Source organism: Castor canadensis, chromosome 6 (assembly GCF_047511655.1).
Source record: "Castor canadensis chromosome 6, mCasCan1.hap1v2, whole genome shotgun sequence".
Classification (NCBI taxonomy): Eukaryota; Metazoa; Chordata; class Mammalia; order Rodentia; family Castoridae; genus Castor; species Castor canadensis.
This window is the reverse complement of record NC_133391.1, coordinates 104,646,856-104,661,691: the sequence shown is the minus strand read 5'-3', so window position 1 is coordinate 104,661,691 and position 14,836 is coordinate 104,646,856. Positions and strand designations below refer to the sequence as shown.

The window sequence follows — 14,836 nt, the reverse complement described above, 5'->3', positions numbered from 1 at the left end:
TGAAAAAAATCTCTCTCTGTCTCTCTGTCTCTCTCTTACAAACACACACACACACACACACACACACACACACACACCTTCTCCTGTGTTTAGAAGTTTATCATTCTAATTGCCACTGGTGGTAATATTAATACCAAAATATAATGAAACAAATCAAGGAATCCTTAAATTTTATTTCACCTAAGCATCTAGCATGAGAGATGAGCTTGATTTGAAAATCAGTGATGATACAAACTAGATTTCCTATCTAGCAAGGAGATTTATAGCATGAATAAGACACCAAGAAATGAACCAATAGGGTACTGTGTATAATTCCATTTAAAGGGGAAAATATTCCTTAGGACTCAGGAGCCATTATTTCAAATGCTTGTATAAATATGGTTTAGTTCATCATCACCTTTTCCAATTATGTTTATGTTCAGCTCCAAAGTACAGCCTCTGCTTCCTTTTTCTAAAATGCCATCTACTGAAGTAGCATTTTCATTAATATAAATGATATTTGCAGTGCCCAGAAATGGTGCTAGGAGTATAGGAGTTGTTATTTGTGAACTAGACATACTGCAAAGAAGTGCCATATTTAGCCCTAACTTAGCTTTTTTAACAAACCCACTTAAAACAGTACATTTCTTAAGTTCTTCTTGAAATATTTATATTTCTGAAATAATTGTCTTTATGTAGATAAAAGAATGTTATCATCTTTTATTTTCAACAATATAATTTTTGTACCAATGTGGATTAGAGTTTCAGCCAGTTTTATACTATCAAACAGTTTGGGGGATCAGGTAGGGTCCCACCAAACACTTGCAAATATAACTATAGCTTTGTTTGTTCTGAAGTTTTATTCTTAGATGACTAAAATATTTTAACTGCATTAAATAAGCAAGAATTGTCCTGTGGTGGATATGAGCAAGGACTTAAAGAAGACTGCCTGAACTTGAACCTAAGTTCATTCATTTATTGGACATCCTGGAAAAAGCTGTCAGACTTTCGATGACACAGTTTTCTCATCTGTAAAGTGAACATAATAGACCACATCTCAGAAGTTTGTAGTGAGGGTTAAGTTAGTAACCCTGTTTCACTGTTACAAAGAACAGTGAAATAAAAGTGTTTAATCTTATTAATATGACACTTCATAAGAGCAAGCAGGGTGAATGAAGTGAGAAATACATAATGTCTGGCACAACCAAACAGAAAGGACCCTCTCCAAAGATGTACTATTGTGGTACATCTTTGATCTATTCTAGAAAACAGAATATTAGACATTTCTGAATTTACCCGATTTGGACATCTTTCCTTAATACCTACAGACAAGGTTTAAAACATTTAAATATAATAAAAGTCCTAATTAAGAATAACTGAGTTCTGAATAATTGTTTTCTGCTTTGCCCTTCACTGTTATTATTCAGGGTTTAAATCTTCAAAGTTAAGACATTTGACATTTGACTCTTTTTCTGTCATATTTAGCTATTTACCCATTTTTCTATTATTTCTCTCCTTTCTAATTTAGTCCAAATTTGTATAATCATCTCTATGCTGTTCTTTCTGTTGCTTACCTTAATCCCATCTTTCACAAACTTAATTTTGTTTTGTTTTTAAGGAATGTATCCTGTCCCAGCTCACCTGGTTGCTTATGTCCAGCTGTCATACCTCTAATGGTATAAGAGATGGACCACATGTTGTTGGTGTAAATAATGGGGACTGTCCTGCTAGTTCTCAACAGAACAATCCCAGTTTATTCCTCACCAGAACTTGTAAATCAAGTTAGGGAGCAATGGTTTTAGGGTAGGGCATGCTAGTTGAAAAATATTGGTCTGGTCTTAATGCTTACAGTCACAGGTAACAGAAGAGAGGACTGACCATGCATCATTGGCTCTGAACTGCTGACCTGGGCATAAGTTCCAGCACCTGTTAGATACCCTAGAGTGATTCTAGCCCTTAAAGTGATTCCTCACTGCTCGTTTGAAAACAGACATTAAAGAGTACAAAAAGGACATGCTGAAAACCAAGCATGAACTAAAAACCTTTAGAAAATCGCTCTAATTCTTGCCCAAGCATGTTCAGTGAGAAGACTCACTTTATTGAATACATTCTTTATCAGGATACTTCTTAGAAGATCCCTTGTTAAGAGAAAAAAACTGCTTTCAGCAGAAAGCGACTTAGGTCAAAGATGGTGATTAGTCTACACCTTTATCCCTTTCTTTGTTCCTTTTGCATTGACATTCAGGCAAAATAACATGGCAAGTAGAATCTGATAGTGTGGTGAAAGGAACTCTGGGGTTAAAGTTTGGCTAAAAGTGTGTTATTTGGAAAAATAATTTATCTTTCTGAATTTTAACTCTATTCATATGATGACATAGTAATCCCTACCTTATAACAATGCTGTAAAGATTAAATAAGACCTTTGTATGTTGCTTTAATAATATTGGGTATAATAATCATCTATTTTATTTGCAATAGGTAATATTAATATTATGGATTTGAGTAATTAAGGTTCCAAAGCTTTATTTTCTATCAAACAAGGTGAATGATTTCCTTAATTTTTTTTCCTTTTTTTCAAAAAATACATAATCTTTATGCCTTCTGGGATACTTAAGAGGTGCCCAGTGAATAGTTCATAGCAAACACCATCATACTATAAGGTGTTGGTGGGGGGTGGTATGTCTTCATTTTATCATTCACAGTATTGGTTTGACTGTACACAATGCTCTATAGGTCCTCAAGAACTATGCAACAGATTGCACCTTAGAAAACAAGTCATTTGTATTGATAAATTGTTAAATTATTACCAAATTATAAAAAAATTCTTTTCAGATACCCCAAAGCAAATTATTTAGACATTCAAGTTCTGTGAGGAAAACAAATATTCATAAGTCATGGTTGTTGCCTTCAGGAAACTTACAACCTTGTAGGAAGCATTTCTTTCACTAACAGCTGTGACTCCTCACCAGAACCTCTAAATCAAAGTAGGAGGGAATGCTTTCTGTATAGGACAGCCTAGTTGAAAGATATTGATGTGGTCCTACTGCTCGCAGTAACAAGTAACAGAAGAGAGAACCATATATTTGGATCTGAGTTGCCAATCTGGACATAAGTTTCAGAACCTGTTAAACATGTCAGAATAATAAGAAAGCAATCAAAAGGTATATAATTATTATATTTCAGTTTTTAAAAGGACTTCAGTCTAATCTCTGAAAGCATTTTTCCTTGCCTCACTTCATACCCAGTCACTCTGTACATCTTTATGGGGAACGCTGGAATGTTTTGGTACATTTATACACTGTGTATTAATCAACTCAGAATCTTTAGATTATCCATCACTTCAAACATTTATCATTTCTTTGTGATGAGACCATTCAAAATCCTCTCTTCTGGCTATTTTGAATTATGTGATACAATATTGCTAACTTCAACAACTCTCTGTGTAATAGAACTCCAAAACTTATTTCCCCTATTTGGCTATAAATTTGTACCTGTTAATCAATCTCTCCCCATCTATCCCTCTCTCCTATCCTCCCTGACCTCTACTTCTGTGAGCTCAGCTTTTTAATATTCAACATACAAGTGAAAATCATGCAGTATTTGTGTTTTAAGGAGAAGTCTTCGGAGTTATTCTTTTGTCAAAGGATAAGGTAATGGGGAAGGGGAAAACAGGGAAGGAATTAAAATCAGTTGAACTGTGTATCATGTGTCAAGCATAGTATTAGGCCATTCACATTCATTGTTATAGTTACTCCTAAAAACAATACTACAAGATGGATTTTAAAATGTTAACTTTATGGCTGAAAAAATATGGTAACTTTAGAAAGCTGAAACCTTGTCTAAGATCACACAACTGACAAGCAGTGGAGATAGAATTTCAATCATTAATGAGGGGGATGTTAGAAAGTAGGGCTTGCTTAATTTAATTGAAAAGTCCTAAAAAATATTTTGACTATCTCACTTTCTCCAGAAATGCCTTATTTTTCTTTCCTGGAATTCTTCCTTTTATTCTGTGTTGAGTCCCCAGTTAAAATTCTAGATTTTGGAACCCTCTGAACATGATAAAAACTACATATAGCACAGAGACCTTATCTTACAAGAACCAATGGTTATTTCTAATGTGCTAGTGTTAGTATCAAATGCAGGAAAATTCATCTGACATTGATTTATTGTAAAAATGTGCTGTAGAATATACTACAACTAAGGTATACAATGTTTTCTGCCTGGCTGAACCAAATGTAGGTGGATCCTCCTGAACTTTTATTTGAAAAAATAAATAGTATCCTATAAAAAAAGATATGCAATGCTTTTATCCTTTTACTTAACAAGTATTAGTGGTTATTGTTTGTATCCCCTAGTTAATCACAAAATTTTATAAATCAGCTTTAAAATAATCAGTGCAGTCAGCTGGAAGTAGCAGAAAACCAATTTAATCTGGCCTAAAAAAAATGAATCAAGAAGTCTGAGGATGGATAGTCCGGAATAGAAAAAAAGGAAGGGTGAAGAGATCCTATATCTGTCTCTTAAAAAAAAAGAAAAAAAGCATTATTCGAAGCCCCAACTAGCCCTCACATGGATACTCCTACAAGAAAGGAATGTTGTGCTATGGCTTAGAATATGGAAATTGGGGGGAAATGTTAGTAAAAAATCAGAAACAGATCTTTCAAACATATCAAGAATTTTAGCTCTGAGAAAATGATGAGTTTGCCCAATGTTGGGCACAGGTTGCTACAGTGATACCTGGGCTGTGTTTGATGATGCAAAGGGCCATTTGCTCCTCTCCCTTACTGCCTGTCAGACCATATTCAGGTTTCTTGGACTCTAGAACAGAGATAATGATAGTACTTATTTTATATAGTTCTTGTGTTCATTTATGGGCTGGTGAATATACCTAACATAAAGCTTGGCAGATATCTCACTTTAATAATTATATATAAGCAACTATAAAAAGAAACAATAATCATTGGTATTATTATTAGGCATAAAATTTATACTTTTCCCAGACTAGAGTGAGCCTACATTATCTGTATATTGCTTTTGCCAACATTTCAAAAATAATGTTTTGTCCTAGGAATTCCTACCTCAAGCTCTAGATACGTCCTCTGAGAAGGTGCCCATGACACCAGCCACACTGGAGGTCAATGTAGATGCCAAGGGAAAGTTTACAGTGGCTATGCTGATCACTGAGCTCCTTGATGCAGAGCTGTTAATCTCTCCTCCAGAGCTGGATGGAGGCCTATTCTGTCTTGAAGCACTGAGTGATGCCATGCCAATTCAAGGCAAGGTCTTTATTGCTGAAAGGCTTACATAATGACATCTTTATTCATGTGAAAACACAGGATGAATTTCAACTGTATGAAATTGTTTATGTTCATCAGAAATGTTATGTGTCATTACAAAGTCTGGTTTCAATGAACCAGCTATGTACTGGATATTAAATAAACATGGAATTTTACATGTTCATAATATTTGGTTTCTTATTGTGATTTTGACGAACTATACTTTCAAGCATTGTCAGTGCATCCTTATTTACAAAGAAATGTTTGCTTGTAGCAGAATGATGTAGTGACTTGCTTTATTTTAAGATAAATCAACTTTTCAATGTTTAATGTGAAACTGACTCAAAAATGTTCTTTTAGGCCACATTTACATTTCTCTCTGCATAATATGCTTTATACTATTTAAACTTAATACTATGAGCTGTAAAAACCAAAGACATTCTAATTCTGTTTCTAATGTATTCTTGCAAGATAAATAATTTATAATACACTAATAAAACTAAGGAGTTCATATTAAAAGACATTATTTGACCTATTGAAATTGATCTATGGGAATCGACTCTCTTAAAAGTAATTGTGTAATATTATTTTGTATAAAATTGACTATCTTGTATTAATTCTTCACAACAAGTATAAAACAAAAGGTTGAAACTCTTCCATCTTTCCACACATTGAAGAAAAGTAAATGAATAATTCCTAACTTTGTGGTTTTTGTGTTTCTTAGTAAACATTTTGCTTTCATATAGCAGCTTTTGGCTACCTATTTAAAATTAAATCTTCCTTCAAAGTACACCTAGTCTTTTCACATCTTTGAAGTGGTATTTGTATGAAATGTTTCAATTTTGCTATTCAGGGAGAGAAATGTCATTTATTGTTTTTTAGAATATGAACATGAGATAACTCTGAACCCATATTCCTTTGCCTTGTGCTCTCTCTGCATAGCAGTCACCCATGCTATAAGTATCCATACATAGCTCTTGAGATAAGAAAAATTATAAAACAGCAAATAAATATTATAAATATAAGATTCCTTTAAGGGGAGCGGGGAGGGGGTGAAATCACCCAAACAATGTATGTACATATGAATATATGAATAAAGAGAAAAAAACGATTCCTTTAATCTTAAAAAAGCTTCCCTAGAATGGCCTTTTTAATTACTCACTATATGTAATGACTAGCTAATTTCATCATGTAGGTGTGTGTTTGACATGCTTCCTTTTTAGGGAGGCACCAGGAAGATGCTGAGGATGGGAAAATTGACTGGCTACTTCAGAGCAGGTTTCTAATAGCAGGGCCATAATGTTTTTATATCTGGTGTCTTGTCCTTGCTTTTGAAGGTGGGGTGGCAGTGGAAGGAAGTGAAAAAGAGGGGAGGAGGAAATCTAAAAGCAGAGAAGAAGGAATAGGGGAAGTTTACCAGCATGTTAGTGACCAAATGCTGATTTCTGAGGTCACACTTCAGAGCATCCTAGCACCAGCTTGAGAGGACCAGCAAGATTCCATTTAAAAATGCTTTTCTGTGCTATCTTTTGGATTAGGTTACTTTTGTGGGTGAGTAACCTCACCCATTCCTGGGATTCTTTCATTCTGAGTAGCTTCATTTTTCATGCAATGGCCTTCCCTTGACCTTGGCCCCAAACTCCAGGTCACCTTGTTATAGCCATGGTACAGCAGTGAATAGAGGGCTTACTAGATTGTTGGCACTGGATAAGTAGCACTGAGCACAATTGCCCTCTTTCATGAGCAGGAGGGAAGTTTCATTTCCTAAGTTTTAGAGAGAGCTGGACTGACTTACACCCTCTTTATTTTATTGCCCAGTAACTTTCCCTCTGGCCAGATCTGCAAACTGGTTGCCGTGCAGGAAGGTGACATACACCACAGATGTAAGAAGGAAAAAGGATCCTTTATTAACATCATCACAACTTTCAGTAGTGCTTCAAATCAAATTCATTTTATAGTGAAATACATCAATTATTTGTCCCGAATAATAAAAAAAATTAATTGCTTAAAGTTAATCTCAGTAATTTAAAAAAATTGTATATTTTTGTTTCATTATATACTTCATCTAAAAATAATTTCTGAGCACTTAGCCATGCCAGTGTTCCATTATCCCAAATTACTGCCAGAAAGAAGTACTTTTCATATATTGGGGGAAATCATGATTATCCCTCAGTCAGAAACTATAAGCAACCCCCACAAGTAACTCTTGTGTTTCCAGTCATGAACTACTTCTGATCATTCATTATGGTCACTTCTGAAGCTCTAGAGTATACTATGGCTCATTTTTGAGGAAAGACCTACCCAACAGATCCTAATGCTAATATTCCAGGGTTACAGTGTCTTAGTCTATTCAGGCTGCTATAACAATGCACCTTAGGCCAGGCAATTTACAAACAACAGAAATTTATTTTTTAAAAAAAGAAATTTATTTCTTGAAGTCTGGATACTGGAAAATCTAGATCAAGGCACCAGCAGATTCATGTATGAAGAAGGTTTCCTTCCTGGTTCATAGATAGTGTTGCCCAGCTGGGCTCTCACATGCCAGAAAGGTCCAGCAGCTTCTTCAGGCCACTGCGAAAGGGGCTAAGCCCACTCATTAGGCTCTGTCCTTATGACCTATTCCCCTCTTAAAGGCTTCACCTCTCAACACTGTTACATTGGGAAATAGGTTTCAACATATGAATAGCATAGCATGAGGGACACCAACATTCAGAGCACAGCATACAGTAAATAGCAAATTCTGACATGTCACTGAAATTTAAGACCAGTGTACCAGTCTGTCTCTTCTAAATAAATCAGTTTGGTAATATTGACAATTTCTAAGGCCACCACTCTACATGCTGTATTTGTTCCCATTCTAAAGATGTTAGCACTAAAGAACAGTAAAAAAGAAGAAAAAAGAAAAAGTATCTCAACAGCTGATGGGAAGCATTAAGCTAATCCTTTATCTTGCCATCCAGCTTTGACAGTTCTTGGAAAAATAGTGCTTCAAATTATTTTTCAAGTGAATAGACTCACATCTCATGTTTGGGAATTTAATTAGGCCCAAGGGAAAAAGATATGGAAGTTTTTAACACCATTTTGCTATGCAAAGTACTCATGAATATTTTCAAACATATTAGGTAATTCTATATTAAATATACTAGTGATTCCTAGTGGTCTGACTATGGTTTGGCAGAAAACAACCATCAGTCAATGTTAGCATCACGTGGACACATTGTTCTCTGTGCACTCTAAAGCAATCAAAAGAGTCTGCAAATGTTCTTCAAAGAATACATCTAGAATGTTACTTCGTTAAACATCTCCTTGGCTGCATTCTATTTTCCACTTTGAATTGCACATTTAGTTTTGTAATGACCTTCTATGGCAAGGAGGTTTTATTAACTCTTTGATCTTCTAGCTTTGGGATGAAAACAAAGAAAATATAAATGAGCACTTTGTGCACTGTCTTATAGAGACCAGAAGAAAAAAGAAACGTTTTCATCAAAAAGATTGGTTTGTGTGGAGACTTTCAGTCCTTTCCGTTCTTTTCTTCCTTTGAGCAAAATGCTTATCAGTACTATACATGTGTTTGTTTTAATGTCTTATGTATAACTAAGTCTTTGTTTCTCTTCTCTCTGGTGCTAGTAGCTGAGTTAGGGTCATACAACTCTTTGTAGATTTTCTTTTTTAAGACCATTCTCCATCCTTGGTTTCCTTTCACCCTGAGTACAATTCTTGGGAAATCTGCCACTATATTTACAAATGCTGGAAGCCCTGTTCTGTTTTCTAGTGTTTCTTTTTGTGTGTTTATATGGGTGGTAAAGGGAAGGGGATCCTCCAAGTTGCCTAATACTGTGCTGAAGAAAAGATTGATAACTTTTTCTATCTAAATCCCAGTTCTGCATTTCATTGTCACTGTGTCTATAGACTCTGGCACATTTGGAAATGGAATCTCATCACTTAATTATGTTGCTTCTGAAGTCCTGAATTCATAGCATTATTAATATATGGATGTGATACACCTTTCAAATTTGCCATATCTTTATTTTTTGTCACCATTCTGTTTAAGCACTCACCTATCTTTTTTGGTGTTTATCACAACTTTGGGAGCAAAACCTTAGGTAAGCAATCATAAAATACCAGCCCTTTGGAGTGGCTCACATGGTACAGCACCTGCCTAGCAAGCATGAGGCCCTGAGTTCAAACCCCAATATCACCAAAATATAAATATATTGGTAGTTATATAGATATAAATGTAAGTAACAAACTTTTACAGTAAAAATTAAATCCAAAGGAAATAGTTACTAATCAAAGCAACTGTTTTCTCTTTCTCATAATCAGTCATTATTTATATCACACATACTGTCTTTAGCATCTTGAAATTTGAAACTATGTTTTTAAATCTAAAGCAATCTAAACTAAGAACTTGGGGACTTTTTGTATTTGCTTATCTGGACTCTAGAACAATAGAGGAACTAGTTGTGAGCTCATCATGTAACCTGGTCGTATTGCAGCACCACAGGTTTATCTGAAATGGAGTCATTATTTCAAAATGACTACACTTCACTTTAGCCAACTTTTCCTTTCACTTGACTCATTTAACACTAATGATTGTAGTACTGATGTGCCAAACCTATCATTTTTAGAGATGAAAAACAATAGTTTGCTTAGTTACCTTGACCAAGCAAAGCAGACCCAACATTAGAACCCATACCTTCCACTTTCCAGTCTGCTTTATTTTGCTTTTCAGGATCAAAGAATCAGGAAAAATGATCAATAATTGACATGGAAAACATACAGCTTTTTACTTTGATGAAATATAGCTGAAAGGTTCACCTGACAGAGAAGTGGCAACTGGTAAACTCCTCTTCACATCCTCACTTGATGACCTTCCATTGCCTTCAACTTCTGAACCTAGTCCTGGCTCATGTTAGCACTTCCTCACAGGGTTTTATATTTATTTGTCCGATCATACTTTAAATTATAACTTTCCTAAGCTAAAATTCTTCTTATAATCTAGAATGGGTTCTAAAAATATTGTGTAATTGTATAGGTCAAACTTTCTTCTTGCCACAAATACCTGACAGAACAACTTAAAGGAGGAAAGATTTATTTGGGGATCACATTTTCAGAGGGCTCACCCCTTGGTTGCTTGGCTTCATGTACTTAGACAGAACATCACAGTGGTGAGAATGTGTGGTGAGAAGGGAAGTTGCTCATTTTGGTGACAGAAGGAAACAGAGAAACACAGGAAGGGGCCAGGACAAGACATGCCCTTCACATGGACACATTCCCAGTGACCCAACAGGTCCTACTCCTCAAAGCTTTTACCACCTCCCAAAATAATGCTGGGGACCAAGCCTGTAATACAGGAACCTGTAGGGAACATTTTATATTCAAATCATAACAACAATGATATTAATAACTATAGATTGCTGAAAGCTATGAGATTCCTTCTATTGGGAAACTATAGATAAATAACTTATTTTGAAAGCATGTCATTCTGACAGTTTGATCAGAAACAGTTTAAATTTAAAAACACATTAGGAATGTTTCTAAACATTCTATTGTAATACTTTTTTAAATAACAAAACAAGTAATAGAGCAATCAGTAGTTACATTCCTGCTATGCTTTAACCTTAGATAGAAACAAGATGACAAGCAAAGACAATAACTTCTAGCAATTATTAAGTAGAAATTTGATCCATATGTATTGAAGAAATGCTTAAATTTGAAATCTTGAAGTATTAATTACTTTAAGTGGTCCCAGAGAGATTAGAAAATATTGGGAAGAAAAAATGAAGTTACTTACAAAATTCTTTTCTATTTTTAACTTTTGGTAGCCCAAATAGTTAAAATAGCTTAAAATAGTGTAATGTCTATTCAGAGACTAGTAGCCTTTCAACCTATTTAGTAATATTTTGCACTTCTCTCAAACAAATCTCAAACTACCTAATCATACAATAATATTGCAAAGGTTATAAATAGTTCTATTAAGCTGCTGTAGAGGAAAACATTTTATAGTGAGCAATTATTTATTTAGTTTTTTCATCCATGTTACTAGGTCAAAACAGTATAATCATTCTACTTTGCAAACTGTAGGAGAAAAAGGTTGAAGGACTAAGGGCTTTTGTGAAAAGTTCTGATTGCCTTGATACTGCTAGAGGAATAAAAACCTGTAACAGACTTTTAGTTAAAAATGGTGACTTAATTATGTGTGCTTATCTCCTCTCTTTCCACTAACACTGCAAAAATGATAGCAGAAGAATAATAAACACATTTGCCTATAAGAAAAGAAAATGAGAATACTTATAATAGTGGACGTGGAATTTAAACAACTATTTGGAAGACAGAGAAGATGGAGCAGTATAGTTGAAAACATAGTTGGGTGATATTTCAAGAAATCCAGAGAGGTTGAACATGGAAGGAGGAATGTGGTGTGAGGAGGGCAGGTGAGAGCAGTAGTGACAAGTCTGAATGAAGACTAGATGGACTACCAGATCATCTTACACAAATATGTGCACACACAAGCCCCTCACACTCTCCTGAAGGAGAGAAGAATTTGTTCTCCAAAGAAATTGAACAACCCTAGTTCAGTTTCAAGGATTCCAGGCACACAGAAGACAAGGCTAAGAAATAAGACTTAAATGAGTGCAAGTTTAATACTGTCCTGTAAAAGCTCTGCCCCTTCTCTGGCCCAGCTCTCAAAGTGCTGGTAGCCAGGAAAATGCCTTCTTAGGCAGGAGACTTCAAGGTATTTCTCAAGAGAAATTGAATGGCTCCCAAGAATACACATATGAAACTGAAATTGGAGTTCCCTAGGAAAATTCTGGATGGCTAGCTAATCCCCCACTACAGCGAAGTTTTACCATCACTAAGCTATCACCATACATGCAGATTTTTCACTCAGGTTTATAATGTCATACTCTAAAACATGAGTGAACATCTAAGTAAGGATAACTTGACATATCAGGAAAGTCTCCAAAGGAAAAGACTGGCACAAGAAATCTACAGAAAGAGATATCCAAAGATCAGAGAAGAAAATGTAATACCATTAGAGTTAATATTTTCGTACATAAAGGAAAAATATTGTGTCTAAAAGTAAGAATAAAATATTACAAAAAGAAATAATAATAAAAGTATTAACTTTTGAATATCAAAAATCTATGGCAAAAAATTCAACAAAAATGAGGTGATAAAGTTAAGAAAAACAATCTAGAAAGCAGAGCAGGACAAATTATTGGAAGATATAAAAAGTATGGCTAAAAATGGTCATGTATCTCAATATACAGTCATCCCTCATTATCTGTGGATTATTGGTTTTAGGACATCCTATCAGGTACCAAAATCTATAGATGCTCAAGTCCCTTATTTAAAATGATATTGTATTTTCATATAACTTACACACATCCTCCCAATCTGGATTATCTGTAATTACTTATACAGAGTAAATATGATGTAAATAGTTGTTATAGTGTATTGTTTAGAGAATAATGACAAGAAGAAATATCTGTATGTGTTTATTACAAACACAATTTATTAAAAATATCTTTTATCCCCAATTTGTTGAATACCAGGGTTAGGAACATTCAAATATGGAAGGCTACTGTTACTAATATGTAAAGAAAATGCACTTTTCTTGAAGTCATTTTAATGAGTTAATGGTACCACCTCATATGGCTAGTGTTATGGCTCTCATGAATTTTGTAGTGGAAGAAAATGCTACAACTTATAGATAAGGACCCTTGAAGGAGCTGAAAAACTGCAAAGTTCAGTATGGTCCAGACTTGAATAAACATAGTTTCTCAAGGATTCAAGAATTTGAGGCTGGCCCAGGTCACCCCTACCACTGCCACACAGATTCCTTCTCTCTCTCTCTCTCTCTCTCTCTCTCTCTCTCTCTCTCTCTCTCCTATACACACTTGGACCTCTATAGCAATGGGTTCTACATTCATAGATTTAACCAACTGAAGATTTAAAATAGATTTTTGTTTGGTTTTGGTGGTACTGGGGTTTGAACTCAGGACCTCATGCTTGCTAGGCAGGCACTTTACCACTTCACCTATACTCTCAGCACCAAAATATATTTTTTTAATGCATTTGCACTGGACATACACACACTTATTTCTAGTTATTGTTCCCTAAACAACACAGTATAACAATTATTTGCATAGCATTTCCAATGTAGTAGGTACTATGAATAATATAGAGATGACTTAAAAAATATGGGAAGATGTGCATAATTTGTATGCAGATATTACACCATTATTACCTATTGCTAATTTCCACCTTTTTTCATAACTTCTTGGTACAATTTATCACAAGTTCAATATTAACACAACATCTTTAGCAGTTCATATTATTTCTTAGAAACATTGCTATGGAACCATCTTAGCTGGTCGTTTCCCCCTCCTCCCATAAGTGTTAGGGGTCAGACTCATGGGCTTGCATACATGGAGCAAGCACTTCATCATTGAGCTACATCTTCAGTCCAAGACCTGATTGCTCTTTGTTCCAGTTCTTAGCTACCTTCCTGGCTGTTCCTTTGTTTTCATCTATGCAATTCCCTTTTTTCTTCTCCTGGATAGTTTCCCATATTCTATCTCTATACAGTGTCTTCTCTTTCTGGGTCTGTTCCTTTATTTTGATGGAAGATATTCTTTAGAAATTTGGTCAGGTTAAAAAGACATAGAGATTATGAGTATGATAGACTTTAATGTGCCAATCTTTTCAGTAACACTGCTTAATCTGGATTGGTTGCTTTCCATGCCTGGTGCACAATTTTTATATATCTGCCCCTAAGTATCCATGGGGGATACTCTGGAGACTAAATTTTTATGTTGAGGGGTAAACAAGAGGCGAGAGAGGAGAAACTGAAACTTTAAAATAAGAAAGGTCTATCCTTTAGTTAATTCCAAACAGGATTTATTTTGTGCTTTTCAAAATAAGTATATCAAAAAACTAACCTCTCAAAGAATCAACAACTTCCTCAATAAACGAGCAAATGAATTGAACTGACAATTCTCTAAAGAAGTATAAATGGGGAGATTCCAAGATGGCGGCTAGAGGGAGGAAGCAGAAAGCGACCCTCCTATAGTGAAATCTTGGAGAGACGCTGGAGACACACTTTGCAGGCATAATCACCGAGAAAAGGCATAACTTTGACTCCTCCACATCTCCAGCCGGCGCAGAGAATCTCCACTTCACGTTAAACGGAGAACCGAGGAGGCCCCCGGGCCGCCAGTGGCCGGCGCCCATACGGCTTGGGAAGACGCGGACCAGGTGAGCTTCGCGGTACCGCGGTTCCCCCACAGACAAGCCTGGGCCAGAGCAGCATAGCCCCCTGGACAGACTGACCTCCACCCGGGAAAAAAAGAGAAACTGAGTACTAAGCAGTAAGAACAGTTAAGACACGCTGGAAAGAGGGTGGGGCGCCCTGAGCGCTGAAGATTGGGGGAAGGGAAGCCTTCCCGGGACTGTAAATAAACAAGCCGGGCGGGCCGGAGAGGCTCTGGCGGGAGCGGGGCGCGCCAGCAACCAGGAGCGGGGACGCTTGTGAGAGGAGGGAAGACCCACTTCCCACGTGAACTGTAAAT

The 14,836-nt window shown here is 35.8% G+C and overlaps 1 long non-coding RNA gene across 1 annotated transcript in view; it reads left to right on the top strand.

Moving 5' to 3' along the window:
- LOC141424174 (uncharacterized) overlaps positions 1-6,432 on the top strand; it is a 45,778-nt gene extending 39,346 nt beyond the window's left edge. The window contains exon 3 of the long non-coding RNA XR_012449121.1: positions 5,051-6,432. This is a non-coding gene — a long non-coding RNA (uncharacterized lncRNA). The remainder of the gene's footprint in view (positions 1-5,050) is intronic.
- Positions 6,433-14,836: the final 8,404 nt, after the last annotated feature.